The sequence below is a fragment of the Pelodiscus sinensis genome, chromosome 2, assembly GCF_049634645.1.
Source record: "Pelodiscus sinensis isolate JC-2024 chromosome 2, ASM4963464v1, whole genome shotgun sequence".
In the NCBI taxonomy this organism is placed as follows: Eukaryota; Metazoa; Chordata; order Testudines; family Trionychidae; genus Pelodiscus; species Pelodiscus sinensis.
The window spans coordinates 34,630,409-34,646,189 of NC_134712.1; the positions used below are offsets into that span (position 1 = coordinate 34,630,409).

Here is a 15,781-nt window from a genome sequence, read left to right on the forward strand (position 1 = left end):
TCCTGTCTGCCAGAGATCCCCAAACTGCGTGACATGCCTCCCTAGCAGGGCATGGAGGAACTTTTAGGATGGCATGACTGTGGCCTGGGCCAACCTTGTAGGGAGGGAGTACCATCCAGCTCTGCTCCCAGCTGCTGGTCCTGGAACTTGGGCTTTGTCTCTGCTGCTGCCCCCAGCACCTGGTTCCAGTTCTGGGGTGGTGGGAGACTTAAACAAGGGTCGGGAGGCTTGAGATTAAAAGTTTGGGGATCATTTGTGCAAGTATATTTATTTCCAGTGCAACCAAAGTGTTGGGTAGTACAAAAGCTATTTCAAAATATTTCTGCTACTTTATCCTTGTGCCAGAATATGTCTTTCTAGCCTGGCTGAGGTGCCTTTTCTGTGGTTGGGTAGAAGACCTGCATTTGGCAATTATTTGACACTTTTATTTAATAAGTGGTGTGTAGACTACAGGATTGTTAATCCCTGTGACTGGTATTAAAGTACTTCACCTTAAAAAAAAAAACCTTTGTCTAATATGAAGACTACAGGGTGGGACCAATATACTTTAATACACAGCAATAGGCAAATTCTATATAAAGAATCTTGAGACAAGTCTCTCTTTAACTTAAATTAACAGGCTGGGAATCAGATTGTTTGGAAAAAATGCAGTATTGAAGGGAAAGACTCCAGCCTCCTCATTCCTTTTGTTTAACTTGCTGTAATAGTGAACTGCTTCAGTTCAGTTCTGGGTGAGATGATTGACGAGAAGTGATTTTTTTCCAGGTGACATTTGCAGTAAGCACATGGTGCCTTGCCTACACAGTAGGTAGTAATCAGCATGGCCTTCAAGAGACTTTGGGAAGTGGTTCTAAAAATAATTTTCTGAACCATCTACTAAGACCGTTCCAGGTATCGGAGGGAATTTGGGTAAGTGTATGTTCTGCCTATAGATAGGCTTGGAAGGATTAGACTGATCAGTAAATGTGAGTTCACATCAATTTCAATGTACACACTTAAGGTAATAGGGGAATTCCATTGATCAAAACTTAGATGGACAAAGTAAGAAAGATGCTGCTTGAGAGCTCAGTTTGATTTAGTGATATTCACTCTGCATGTTTTGACATACGATGTTGACAATTTGTGGTTTTAACTGTTATAAAGCTTTAATGACAGCAAATGCCGAGATTCAAAAGTTAAACAATTGCCTGACCCCACCCATAATTTTGCACAGTTGTCAAAATTTACATAGATAAAAAATGTAAATTGCTTAAATAAAATGCATAAAAATAGAACTCTGCCAAGCTTATATATAAGCTAACTGCTGTAGACCATAGAACAGTGAGGCTATACGGAGATCTAAGGTAAGAAATGGAGAAACCAAAGTAAAGTAATTTTAAAAATCCTGCAGGCTTACGACCCATGTTCCTTACTATGCTGCTGTATACTGCTGTCCATACACACTGGAATAAGCAAAATGGATAAATGAGTGTAGCTTCCTTGCTTCAGCCTTTAATATTTGTATATGAATATATCCGTTGTTCTGCAACTGTAATCCTGAAATAGTGTTTTTAATGAATCAGAAAGAAAGCTGAAGCTTACAGTAGATGAATGCAGTGGATCTGTTAATGACAAAGAAGAGGCTTGGAAGTAAACACAGAAAAATAACATTGTTTCCCAGCATTGGCAAAATGGACATCTGTTTGAATGTCTTTGGGCTTGACTCTCTTCCACAGAAGCCAGGATCAAACCCTTGATGAAATACAGGCAGAAACAGAGCAATTTGTATGAGTTACCTGTTTAATTGTGCAGCACACAGAAACCAACAAGACCATTGTAGAAGTCTTTAGGGCAGGCACATCCTTCTAGTGCAACAGAGACCTGGAGCACTACTATACAAATTCTAGAATGATCAGGTTTGCACGCCTGAAATATTCTTGCACTTAAGATGCTTAAATGTATATTTTACTATTTCATGTGTTGGTAAAGATTCAGTTTCATGAAACCGTAGTTCTTCTAAACCCCCCAAAAAAGCTGACTGCAAACAAGTACAAATGACCAGATATTTCACTTTTCATATAAAGTGAAAATGGAGGCTTCTGTGTATGAATCTGTCTGACTAGGGACCAAATGTTTAAAGTATGTAGGCATGTAAACGTGCAAATAGGCAACTAGTCCTTGAAGATCCAACTAAGTACCTAACTTCCACTGATCTTATTTTGAAAAAGTATCTCAGCAGTTCCCAGCCTTTTCCAGGTGGGGACCCATTTTGACAATTCAGGAAGATTTGGTGACCCATGGCAATTCAAAAACAGGGGGAGGAAGGGAGGCAGAACCACCTGGGGAGACACTTGGTGATCCTTTTGAAATGTAATGGCAACACATATTTGGGTCCCGGCCCATAGGTTGGGAAACCCTGGTCCAGCTGAACTGCTGGTTTGGCCCAGGTTTCACAGTCGCTGGTTTGGCTGCTGCTGCTGAGACCCTCTCCTCTTCTAGACTCTAGAACAGCAGGCTCCTGCTTCTACCTCTTCTGGTGACTGGGCCTCATGGCCCAACCATTCTGACTGGGTTTCAGGCTACAATCCCCTGGTGTGCAGTCATGCCCCTTAGATAGCTTGGGCGTCTTGGCACCTCCAAACATTTCCCTGCAGGAGCCTTTGCTGAGTGGATGGACACTCACATGTTTCTGGATATAGTAGTATAGTGCCAGCGTGACCACAGACAGATGGTGCATGCAAAGTCATTCTGCACGGGGCAGGTTAATCTTCAAAATGGTGCCTCATGTGCAGCATGACCTTGCATGTACCTTATGTGTGAGGTCATTCTGCACAAGTTGTGCCACTTTCCAACCTTGCTTGAGTGACCTCAAGTACCAAATCACACTGGAGGGGGAGTAGATCAGCATATTTTTAAACATGGCATCCCCCATCCAATACCAGACACAACCATGTCCAGTTTTGTCTGAGTACTGGATTAGGGGTCAACCCTAGAAAAGCAGGACTATCTGGTTTAATACTGGAAGAGTAGAGTTGCCAGGTGTCCAGTTTTCATCTGGACCGTCCAGTATCTGTGGGCTCCATCCGGTTAAAAAAAAAACAGGAAATACCGGACATGTGCAATGTCCAATATTTCCTGTTCCCCTGGGACAGAAGCCCGGCAGGGACAATATTCCCATGCCGTGTCTTGCGGGGGCGGGGGGAGTGAGGAGCACAGTAGAGTCTAGCGAAGGGGGAGCAGGAGGGAGCAGTTGCCGGGCACCTCACTAGAGGGGCGCCAGGCTTGGGTGGGAGTGGAGTGCACACTGCTCTGGCCCGGGTCTGAGGCAGTGGTGAGTGCATTGGGATGGGGAGACTAGAGGGCCTGGCACAGGGGAGGGGTGGTGCATTGATGGCTAATGTGAGGTCCCAAACTGGAGGGAGTGGTGCAACTTTTGTTTAACAGCTTTGGTTTCCCCCTTTTTATTCCCCCTTTACAGAATTTTTTCCTGGTGCACTTTTTTTTTTTGACCGGGAGGGGGGTGTTCGGTATTTTTTGTTAAACCATCTGGCAACCCTATGGACGAGTGACCAGCTAAAGTAAGAATATTCAGTGGTATAGAGAATAATTATGAGGTGAGCATTCTTCTTGAGTCCTAGGAAGACATGACTTAGCCTTGGTGTCCCCCATTCTTTCTAGGCACCAACTTACAACTTGCCTACTGAAGGTCCCTGACTCTTAACGAATCTGAATGAGAGTGTGTTGCATGCACTTCCCTGCAATGTATACCTCTCCCATAATGTCCACATTAATGAAATTATATTCTGTGAGGTGCTCAACATGCAGTCTTGAAAGAGGGCTTAAAACTAGCAAAAGCACAGCTCATTAAGAATATGCCAAGTTTTAGTGTTCAAATGTCAGTAATGTTTTACTTTTCAGTAGCCCTATTAAAAAAACAAGTGTGGTTAGCTTTTTGGAAAACTGTTTAGAACTTTACAAAGGTAATACGAGCGTAGTACTAAAAAATAAAACATCTTAAAACACAAATTTCCCATTCCTATATTAATCTTTGTCACGAGAGAGTCTAGCTAAGGCTAGGTTATTTCAAAATTTGAAATGTATGTTTGTCCAATGAATTGTATTCATTCTCTCTGAACTCTGTGTGACTAGATTTAGCTATTTATTCATCTATTTTTAATTGACTTGGAAGTGATGAGCAAGTGTGGGAAGTGTTGTGTTTTTTGCTTTGATTCAGGAATCTTGACTCCTCTCCCTGCTCTGCCCAGTAAATTGTTTCATCAAACTGCAGCAAGGGAGGTTTAGGTTGGACATTAGGAAAAACTTCCTAACTGTTAGGATGGTTAAACATTGGAATAAGTTGCCTAGGGAGGTTGTAGTCACTTCCCATTCTGTATGTGTGAAACTGATTGTTCCTTCCTAAGTGGAGTACTTAGCATTTGTCCTTTTTAAACTTCATCCTATTTACCTCAGACCATTTCTCCAGTTTGTCCAGATCTAACTTTTCTAAGTAATTTTTAACTTGTTCTTTTTTTATTTTAACTTGTAAACCTATGCCATTTCTACTAGCATTCACTATTTTAAGCATCCCTTCATCATCAAACTTCTTGGTGAAGACTGAACAAAGAAGTCTTCCATTTCCAAGTTTCCTGCTATTGTTTAATAAGTGATTTATTTTTTCAGACTCAGATCTTGAAAATAAGGACGGTTTCCAATATTAGGGCTTGAATTGTTCTGGAACACTATTTGCTCATTTTTTTTTATGTTCTCCTGATAGTGTTAGTACTATCACTAAACTATCCCCAAGTGAGTTCCCGCACTTCTTTTTTAAAAAAAGTGGTCATGGGTTTGAACTGATAGTTAAAGGAAGACGAAGCCCATAGGCAACTTTTTGACGCGGTAATGGCTTCTTTTTCACCGAGCAACTTCTGTTTGAGAAGGAAACCTCAGGTAAAATTTTCAAACAAATCTGAAGTTCTTTAAGCTTCAGAGATATCCATGTGGACTTCTCAGTTCAAAGCATGGAGTAATTTTTTTTAAGACCTGCATGCTCCATAAACCTAGTTACAGGCTCATTAATATTAGGTCTTAGCCTTAGTTATTAAAAATGCAGAGTTGGAGCATCTCAGGAGCATTGCTGGTAGTGAAGCAAGAATAAATATATTTTGCCCTTTCAGAAATAAAAAAATCCTCATATGCACAGAGCTAAAGTTATTGATGGGCTTTATGCATGACCAAGCCTGAAAAATGCCTATCCAATGATTGAGTGCCCCTCCTTTTCCTTTTCTTAACCCCTCTTTTCAACTGAAAACAAACAAAACCTCCTTGCCAGTGCATGTACATTAAAAATATCAATAGAATAGGAATTCTGTTTGTGAAATGTAGCCATGCACACAACCACAGAGGAACTGTATGATTTTAACGTGACTTATCCAATGGCTACCGTGTAAAGCTCTGATTCTGAAACCTCTTTGGTCTGCCTGGGATCAAATCTGAGGATGGAGTGCCAATCTCAGAGAAGCCTGAAAAATATGGTTCTAGCAATTAGGTGTGTGGGTATCTTTAAACTAATATTGGTTGAAATTTATATTTATGGAGCTATGTTTTTATTGCTATGGGTTATCAGTCATTGTCAGTTATCCTTTGCTCGGTTTCCTTGTAAACAAAGTCATTTGTGTCTCTTGTGTCTCTTTATGAGCTGTGCATGATTGCGTAGTGCCAAAGAAGAAATCTAGCAAATTAGTGGGACAGATGGGCAAATCATCCAGAGTGTTTTTGTTTTGTCTTTGTTTTGTAGCATTAACAAGGCAGGTAAGCAGTTTCCCCATCCTCAGATCAGATATACTGGCCAGTTAGATGCAGAATAGCAACTTGAATAGTAAAAAGTGATTAAATTTAACTGTTCCCCACCAAACAGTTATTTTCACAACATATTGGTTTAATACAATTTTTCAAAACCTTGCTTAAAGACAGGTAAAACCCTTTACATGCTGTTTAGTAAATGTGAATTGCCACATGGAATGAAAACTGACTGTAAACCATAAACAAAAGAGAATAACGAAAATGTAGGCAATTGAAGGGGATGCCATCTGGGATATCACTAAAAGGATAAATATAGTGCAAAGCTATAAAAGGGAAAATAATGTAACCTGGGGAATTATAGAACAGTCAGCTTAACTTTTGAACCTGGAAAAATAATGGAGCAAATAATTAAGCATTCAGTTTGTGAACAACTAGAAAGTAATATAAGTAATCATCAGCATGGATTTGTCAAGAACAAATCATGTGAAACCAAATTAGTAGCTTTATTTGATAGGGTAACAAGCCTTGTGGATGGGGAGGAAGTGGTATATGTGGTGTATCTTGACTTTAGTAAGGCTTTTGATAGTTTCACATGGTCAGTGTTTCCTCTAAGCTGCCCTGCAGCACAGCTTCACGGGAGATTAATCAGCCCTGCCCAGACAGTCAGCTCCATGCATGGAGCCCTGAGCCTCTGAGTAGGCAGGGCTGACTAATCACCTGTGAACCTGTGCTGCCCCATAACTTAGAGGGAACACTATACATGACCCTCTAATAAACAAACTAGGGAACTATCATTTTGCTATGTGTGCGTGGGTGTTCTCTCTGAATGCTGCACTGGCTCTGGCCAGATAGCCTGAACAGCAGGCTCCAATAAAACTGCCCAAAAGGACCACAGACTTGGATCAGTAGCAAAGGCTCTTGGCCAGGTTTATTGTCAACACACCATGGTTCAGGTTTTCTTTCTAATACAGTCTGAAGTAAATAGGCTGAAATTCAAAATGAACCATTGCAAAGTAGCCTATTTAGAAGAGAACAATCAGTTACACACATACATAGAAATGTCTGCCTTCGAAGAATTACTGCAAAAAGAGATCTGGGTAACATAGTTGACCACAAGCTAAATGTGAGTCAACAGTGTAGCACTGTTGAATAAAAGAGTAAACCTCATTGTGGGATGTATTAGCTGGAGTGTTATCAGCAAGACATGAGAAGTAAATCTTTGTTCTACTCTAGTTGAAACCTAATGGCTACATCTACATTGGCATGATTTTCCGGAAATGCTTTTAACGGAAAACTTTTCTGTTAAAGGAATTTTCAGAAAAGCGCGTCTAGATTGGCAGGACGCTTTTCCGCAAAAGCACTTTTTGTGGAAAAGCGTCCATGGCCAATCTAGACGTGCTTTTCCGCAAAAAAGCCCCGATCGCCATTTTCGCGATTGGGGCTTTTTTGCGGAAAACAAATCTCTGCTGTCTACACTGGCCCTTTTGCGCAAAAGTTTTTCAGAAAAAGACTTTTGCCCGAACGGGAGCAGCATAGTATTTCCGCAAAAGCACTGACAATCTTACATGAGATCATCAGTGCTTTTCTGGAAAAAGTAGCCAGTCTAGACACAGCCAATCGGTGTGCAGTATTGTGTCCAGTTCTGGGGTCACTTTTTAGGAAAGATGTGAACCAATTGGAGAAAGTCCAGAGAAGAGCAACAAAAAGGATTAACCGTCTAGAAAACATGACTTATGAGGGAAGATTGAAAAAACTGGGTTTGCTTAGCAGGGAGAAGAGAAGACTTGAAGATAAATTTCAAGTACATACAAGGTTGTTACAAGAAGAGAGAAAAACTGTTCCTGTTAACTTCTGAGGCTAGGACTAGAAACAATGGATTTAAATTGCAGCAAGAGTGGTTTAGGTTGTACTCTAGGAAAAACATTCTTGCTGTCAGGGTGGTTAAGCATTGGATTAAAATGTCTAGGAAGGCTGTGGAAGCATAATCATTGGAGATTTTGAAGAGCAGGTTAGACAAACACCTGGCAGGTTTGGTCTAGAATACTTAGTCCTACCTTGTACAGGGGATTCCTTCCAGTGCTACAATTCTATTAAACTGATTTTAGGATACATTTTTTGAACTTTTCATGAGTGATCAGGTATAAAGAATAATATTTAAATTCACTCACGATACTCAATCTGGAGGAATTGTGAATACCATTGAGGAAAAAACACAAAGGAATCTAGAGAGATTAGAAAATGGGATTCAGATTGGAAAAATGTGAGTTAATGCTTCTTGGACAAAATAATCCAAAACCAGGCAATCAATAGAAAGGATAGGTCTGGGAAGAATTAATGACACATCCAGGTAATTATGGACAGCAAATTAAAGAGAGGTTAATACTGCCATCCCAACCATTTTAAAAAAAATCATGAGTACGTCTCTGAAAATCATGATAATGGTTTAAAAATCATGAGGTTTTAAAAAGTACATTTTGGATTTCTGTATTTACCACAAGGGCTAGAAACTTAATTTTTTAATTTTTTTTTTTATAAATGAAAGCTAAGAGTCTTTTACATGACTCCAGCAGTAAGAAATCCACCAATGTTATGAGAGTTATGATTTAGAACTATGAAAATTGGCAACTTGTTATATAAATGCCTTTTATACAAAAAGGCCCTAGATCATGGAGCAAGGAAGTGAGTCATTTTCTGTATTCTATAGATGTAGCTGCATCTCAAATACTCTGTTCAGTTCTGAGCATCACTTTATCAGAAATATACTTGCAAGTTGAAGGGAGCTCAGTGAATGGCAATAAAACAATGTAAGAGGTTGAAAGGAACTGATTTACAAAGAAAGATCATGAGATATACGTAGCTTAGCTAAGTGTAGACTAAAAGTAACAGGATAACTAAGAAAAATGTAGCAATCTAAGTACATTTTTGTTCTATATCTCAGTTTAAGAAAACAAAACAGGTATATGGAAAATTTTGAATAATTGTTTCTTTTTGCAGTACATAAAGCAGAATTATTAGTATTTACAAATAGGGTAATGTGCAGATTTTTAGCTAAGAATTTTCTTTAGTTTTGTATTACCGTATGCATGTTTTTATAGACTTGTAATAGTTCATCCCTAATTTATGCTCAAAGGAGGACAGGCACAGCAGTGTGCATTAAAAGGGGAGGGGCTAACTCAGAACAGGTCTGTAAAAAACCAGCTCCTAAACAACCAGAGAACTTAGTGAAGAGGGGAGTTTGAGGAAGGGGGGAAGGGTGAGAGGCATGCCTTCCCAGTCCCACTCCTGAGCAGACCCTGTGACAGACTGAGAGCACATACAGTATGAGCTACCAAGATAAGAGGAATTTTGCCTCCCAAATTCCCAGTGCAGCTGTGAGGAAGAAGCTGAGAGAGTATAATCTAAGTACTGGAAGAGTGCCAGGAAAAAACACCATAGAAAAGAAACACAAGGGTGGGAGGAAAGGGGGGGGGAAAGAAGCAATTCCCCCATACACCTAACAAAGGTACTCTAAACTTAGACCAATAACACCTCCAACAAAACTCTCTTCAAGAGAAAAAATAATGAAGGCAGAAGTCCAGCAGCAGAGTGGGGACTATCCAGTCTATTGCACGGAATGGTGCATCTATAATTGCCTGTCTCATGATGGCAAATACGTGCATGTGATGCAATCAACTTGTGGCCCTGAGATACCGTTTGGGTTCTTGAGGCCAGAGTGGTTGAATTGGAGGAGCTAAGGGAGACAGAAATACACAGAAGAGGCTTTCAGGTCTAGGTGTGAAAAAAATTTGAGGGGGCTGAGTAGCCTCCGATAGCCCCCCATCAGCTCCTTCCTCTCACCTCAGTGCCTCCCACCTGTTGTTGATCAGCTGTTCCATGGGGTGCTGCAAGGGAGGGGGCAAACATGCTTGGAGGAATGGGTGGGAAGAGGTGGGGCGGCATGGGGCCTTAGAGTTGCAGACTTGATGCTCTTACAAAGAACTGCAAACCATTCTCAGGCTATGTCTAGACTGCAGAGCTTTTCCGGGGGTAAGGACAGTTTCCGAAAAAGCAGACGTGTTCTTTCAGTATCCCTGTATTCCTCTCGGTGAGAGGAATAAGGGATGTTCTGAAAGAGGAGTTTTTCCAAAATTTGGAACCACAATTTGTGTATCTTTTTTTGACTTTTCAGTGTAGACATAGTCTGAGTGGTGGCCCCTCCACTCCTTAATATCCAAGGAGCTCTTTGGGGGAATATGAGAATGAGGAATAGGAGGTGGAAGAGGAGGAATATGGAGGACAGGTGATCGGGGGAGGGGGGATGCAGCAATGAAGCTAGCCAGGACCTGTTTCTGAATCTGGGCAATACAGCCAGTTCTGCACAGGGACTGTTACTTTTTTTGGCTTATGTTAGAAGAGGTATTGAAACAACCAATCCTACAGGCTGTACCTATCAAGGCTGGGACTTTCACTTTGCTCTATGAATTCCTAGAAGTGAGACTGAAGTGCTTGCAACTTGTATGCATCAAGGGGAGTGAATTTAGTATACCAAATTTCCATTGATCTTGTGAATACTCTTGCAATAACACCTCTGTGTTGTATCTTTTTGTAGCAGGAAATGTGGCTTTGAGTGTCTCTCCAGTCACACCAGAGAAGTGGCGCAGTCAGATGAGGAGAAGGAAGAGGGGGACATGGAATGACATGTTCTAAGAAATCATCCATTCTCTGCTGGTTTGGATACTAAGCACAGAGACTGGAGGATGGCACTTGCAGAAAGCATGGCCAGGGATAGATCGGAGAGGAGACAGGCACAGGAAAAGGAGAGGGATGTGCAGCCGGAGGTACGAGTGCTTCTCCAGCAGCAAACAGTTGTGAGCTCACTTCCCTCTGCAGCCCTTGGAGTGAGGGCAGATCAGCTCAGTTCTGGGAAGGCTCAGTTTAAAGGACTTGCCACAGCACACAGGTGCACAGCCCCAGTGGCACCTGAATGCCAGATAACTCCGTCATACATGGCACAAAGTTTTATACAGAGCAGTCTTGTATTGTCCATCCTCTTTCTTATGTGTAAAAGAGATGCACAGCTGCTTGCCCCCCTCCAGGTAACAATTATTTACACTGCATTTATTATTAAACAAAAGTGATTTTATTAAATATAAAAAGTAGGATTTAAGTGGAGATATGTAAGAACACACTGAACAAAGTAAGTTACTAAGCAAAATAAAACAAAACATGCCAGCTAAGCCTAATCACTGGGAAACTTGTTACATGCCCTACCTCACCCCAACTGTATTTCCAGTCAGCATCTTTTACAGACTGGAAAGCCTCCCAGTCTGGGCTTGATCCTTCCCCCTGTTCACTTTTAGAAGCCATCTTGGGTGATAAGCAGGAGTGCCCTGAGGCCTGGCAGCTGCCCCTATTGTTTGGCTTTTCACCTTTATAGAGATTTTGCCCAAAGCAGGAATCTTTTGTGTTCGGTTTAAACTTTTCTCACTTTCAGTGGAAATATATAGAGTCCAAGATGGGCCCCAGAATCAGGTGACCTAAACACATGTCTTAGTGGGGACCTTGAGCCCCTCCTTTAGGTTGGTTCACAGGAAAAATAAACTATTTACAGATCATTGTTCTTACTAATGAGCCATCAAGTTTCTGAAATATCTTTAATGGCGCTCACTTAGCATGTCTACATCTGTAACACTGGTTAATATTTCATATTTCTAACTTCAAATGCAGGAATATTGCATGCACACAAATAGAGTATACACATCCAGCAGATTATAATGTTTCTAATGATACCTTACAAGATGCATTTTGCATAAAACATTTTCTGATTATGCATATTCATATTCACAAGCATATTTGCATAAAGAATCGGCTAGCCCTATGACAACCCCATATCCTCTGTACTTCCGCAGAGGACTCTTCACTATCACTTTGACTTTTTTCCCACAATAAATTGTGAGGCCTGCTTGATAGGAATGCATTTGAAAAGTACTGCATTTCACAGAATTCAGTATCATTCCAGAAATGATCACAGAAATATGATTCTCTCAGCACTATACCAAAGATTTGTTATGACAGTTTCTCTAATACAACATTCCAGTAAAGACAACTGTCACCGTTTGGCATTAAAGAATGTCTAAAAGTTTTCTCTACATACCAAGTTCATTTATCGAGATGCCCAGATATGAATTTCATGAAAGCAGTATGGAAGGGACTACTATCAGTTGTCTCAGTATAAGATCAGATAAACATCAGTTGGAGTTGTAGTGCTTTTTATTCTTGTAATTAAATTTTGTGTTTCTGTATATCTTATTACATGTTGTGGTGTTTTAGGAAAGATCAGCTTACCACATCCAAATGTAATTAAAACTTTCGGAATGTCGTGTCAGGCAGCTGTTATGTGTGTGCAGTACAGGCAGTCCCTGGGTTACGTACAAGATAGGGACTGTAGGTTTGTACTTAAGTCGCATTTGTACTTAAGTCGGAACTGGTATCCAGATTCAGCCGTTGCTGAAACTGACCAGCGGCAGACTACAGGAAGCCCGATGCAGAGTTGCTCTACCCCGGGCTTCCTGGAATCAGCTGCTGATCAGTTTCAACAGCAGCTGAATCTGGACGCCTGGGACAGAGCAGCTGGGGCGCTGCTGGGTAGGTCTCCGCAGCGCCGCACCTCAGCGCTGCGAGGACCAACCCGGCAGCACCCCAGGTGCTCTACCCCAGATGTCCCCAAGTCAGCTGCTGCTGAAACTGATCAGCGGCTGATTCCAGGAAGCCCGGGGCAGAGCAACTCTGCCTCGGGCTTCCTGTAGTCAGCCACTGGTTAGTTTCAGCAGTGGCTGACTTGGGGACACCTGGGGCAGAGCAGCTGGGGTGCTGCCGGTTTGGTCCAGTAGCGCCATAGAGCGGCGCTGCGGGACCAACCGGCAGCGCCCCAGCTGCTCTGCCCCAGGAGTCCTGAGAAAAGCCTGGTCTGCTGGGGGGGGTGCACTAGCTGTGTCCCCCCCCCCCCAGCAGACCATGGAGACGCGGGCGGCGGGACCGAGACGCACTGCGGTCCCGCCGCCCGGGTCCTCCGTGACTTTGCTCTGCGTCTCCCTGGTCTGCTGCCCCCCCCCCCAGCAGTCCAAGGAGACGCGGAGCAGCTTTTCTCGCCCCAGAGGACGAGGGCGGCAGGACCTTGGCGCGTCTGGGCGGTCCCGCCGCCAGCATCCTCCGGGGCGAGAAAAGCCCGGTTCATAAGTGCGGATCCGACATAAGTCGGATCCACGTAACTCGGGGACTGCCTGTATACTTTGTTTCACAACATTTTTGGAATCTACTTTTTTCAGAATTTTTTTTAAAGAGTTTTTCTTTAAAAAGTTTCTGGAATAGGATTCAGGTCAAAATGAAGATATGGACCTGACAGCTATTGACCTGAGGGAACTATGTATGAGAAGAAGGCAAACTGGGTTTGGTTCTTCACAGATATAATTAAATTACAGTATATAAAAGTAACCTCGCATTCATTGCATAGCCTGGTTGTTCCTGCCATGTCAGTGATTTAAGGCTTCCTGCTTACTTAATCTTGTAAGCAAGGAATGTTGCTAATCCCTGAAGGTTACATGTACCACCATGTCCTGTTTGTCTAGCTCATGGCTAGACTGGAAATAGCAGCACATAAAGGCCAATTTTGCATGCTTGAATACCCAAATGGTGATTTAGGCATTCATTATTCAAAAAATTACAACAGCATTTTTGTATATTCTGTCAAAAATATAAATAATCACATAACTGTACTTGTATGTTTCCTAAAGTAAACTTGCTTTCCTCCATCTTTTACAATGTGTGTTTAGATGCAAAAAATATGAGGAGGATATAATTGTGTATTTTATTTTAAAGCAGGTGACTTAAAGACGTTTGTCTTTCTGTTACTTGTATCAGACCTGCTACTGTGCCTTGTTCAGATCTAAAACTGGTTTATACTGTTTATCAGTTCAAGGGTCATATCATCTGCTTGGTTTCTATGAATGGACTTAGATTTGTAGTGTCTGGCTGAGCACATGTGGATTTGGGAGGATGGAGGGGAAGGTGTTTCTCCTTGTGGTACTGACTCCCTCTGCCTCTGTGCTTGTGCTCTCCTTCTGATGTGGGGAAGGGAAACACTAGGTCAGTGATATGGCTTTGGGAGGAAAGGAAAGCCAGAGGAGCAGTGTGAGGGAAAGGCCTTCCCACAACAGGACTGGAATTTCCCTTCTTTGCAGATCCCAGTTTAACAGATTGGAGAGGCCTTTCCTCTGGACTGTACCCACGCTCCTCCCCCAACAGCACAATCCAAGTGAAATTCAGTGAGGTTCACCTTGCAGTTTCCTGACCATGCTAATTGTTCCCAGAGGTATTTCTACATCAGAGAATTAATCAATCTAGTGAGTAAAATCTTACTCTGGAGATTGAGAGAGGATAACGTGTCTTCCAGTGCATGAGACATATTGTAGGCACTACAGATTGTGCCAACTAGAGTGCAAAACTCTTTAATCTTATGGCTTTCTCATGTGATCTACACAAAAACTAGGTTTTAGGGAATCTTCATAGCACTGGAGGGCTGTTAGACATATTAATTAATTAATCCTAAGTGCTTTGAGGTCCATGACACAAAGATCTAGAAGTGCATAATATTTACTATGAACAACTACAATTGCTTTTCCATATCACTAAAGCACCTAAAAATAATGTGTGGTTGCTATACTCATTTGATATTTAAGTTTGTGTCATGGTCTTAATGCATTGATGTTGGGGCCAAATTGTGACCTCTGCTCACAATTTGAATATATGAGCTTAGTGTCAGAGTTCTGGGGCCGGGCAGTATGGATTCCTTTCAGTCCAGTTATGTTGAGGGGTGAGGAGCTACGTACATTTGGACCTCTTTTGAGGGTTTGTCCCTGCTCTGTCCTCAAAGTGCTTAGTAGTGATGGAGTCCTGTGGATTAGAGTCCCATTACCTACAGGGGATACACTTCTCCCTTGTGTGGGTTCTCTGCATTCTGCCCCTACCTATAAAGTACAACCTTAGAAATTCTGTTGCTGCTTTGGGGAATGAAGGGAATAGGATTTGGCCATAAATCTGCAAGTTTTCCTGGAATAATGGAGCCTTCATCATATTTCTTAAAAGTATTTCCTGCTGTTAGTACTCATGTAATCCCTGCATGACATGGCTCAAATTGATTCCCTTCCCAAAAGATGAATCATAAACTCTAATGTTGAGGGACATCTACTGTGTGAATTGAGGATGGGGTTTCCTTGGTTGACTCAGTTTATTTCATGGAGCCATATGGTCCACATAGAAATATTCTGGGGCTATCTGTTGGAAATGGGGCTCCACCATGGATAACACAAAGGTACATTGGCTGAAGATTTCCTAACACTGCCAATGGTTCCAAAGACTAAGGGGAGAGTCTCTATGGAAGTCATATACAGATTAGAACCTCAGCCCCAGCAGCTGTATGAAACAGGAGCTCCCAAAGCTGCTTTCTCGTAGAGTGAGACTGAAAACCCCTATTCCAAATAATTTTTTTCTTTAAAAATAGTCATCTTATTTCGGTGTCTCTTAAATCTAAGGGTATGGAAGGGATTACTCCAGCACAAGGGCTAGGAGGAATGTAAACACAAGATCCTAATTAAAATTTAAAAATTGATTTTAGTTAAATCTGTACAATTCCTTGTGTAGACTGAGCCCAAGACTGTTAGTTTTTCTGAGTCAGGACAATTACTTATGTGATTTGTACAGCAAGAAGCACATCTGTATAGCTTCAGAAATAATCTTGAAAGCATTATAGCCCTTAAAAGTAGATCAAAGAAAAAGAAAAACAGGATGAAAAGAAAGCTTAAAGAAAAAAGACTACAAAGGCCCTTGATTTTTGTATTTTGCTATTAGATATATTATGCTACAATTAATGTTGATGTTTTGATGAGATCTAAGTATCACTTTCTGTCACGAGTATAGAAGAATAACTTTTGGACAATATAAAAATAATAGAACGAACAAAAGTATAGAT

General features: G+C 41.6%; 1 long non-coding RNA gene across 2 annotated transcripts in view; it reads left to right on the plus strand.

Moving 5' to 3' along the window:
* LOC142826973 (uncharacterized) overlaps positions 1-15,781 on the plus strand; it is a 51,721-nt gene that overhangs the window by 18,149 nt on the left and 17,791 nt on the right. For both annotated transcript variants that reach the window (XR_012901281.1, XR_012901282.1), the window contains exon 2: positions 766-909. This is a non-coding gene — a long non-coding RNA (uncharacterized LOC142826973). The remainder of the gene's footprint in view (positions 1-765; positions 910-15,781) is intronic.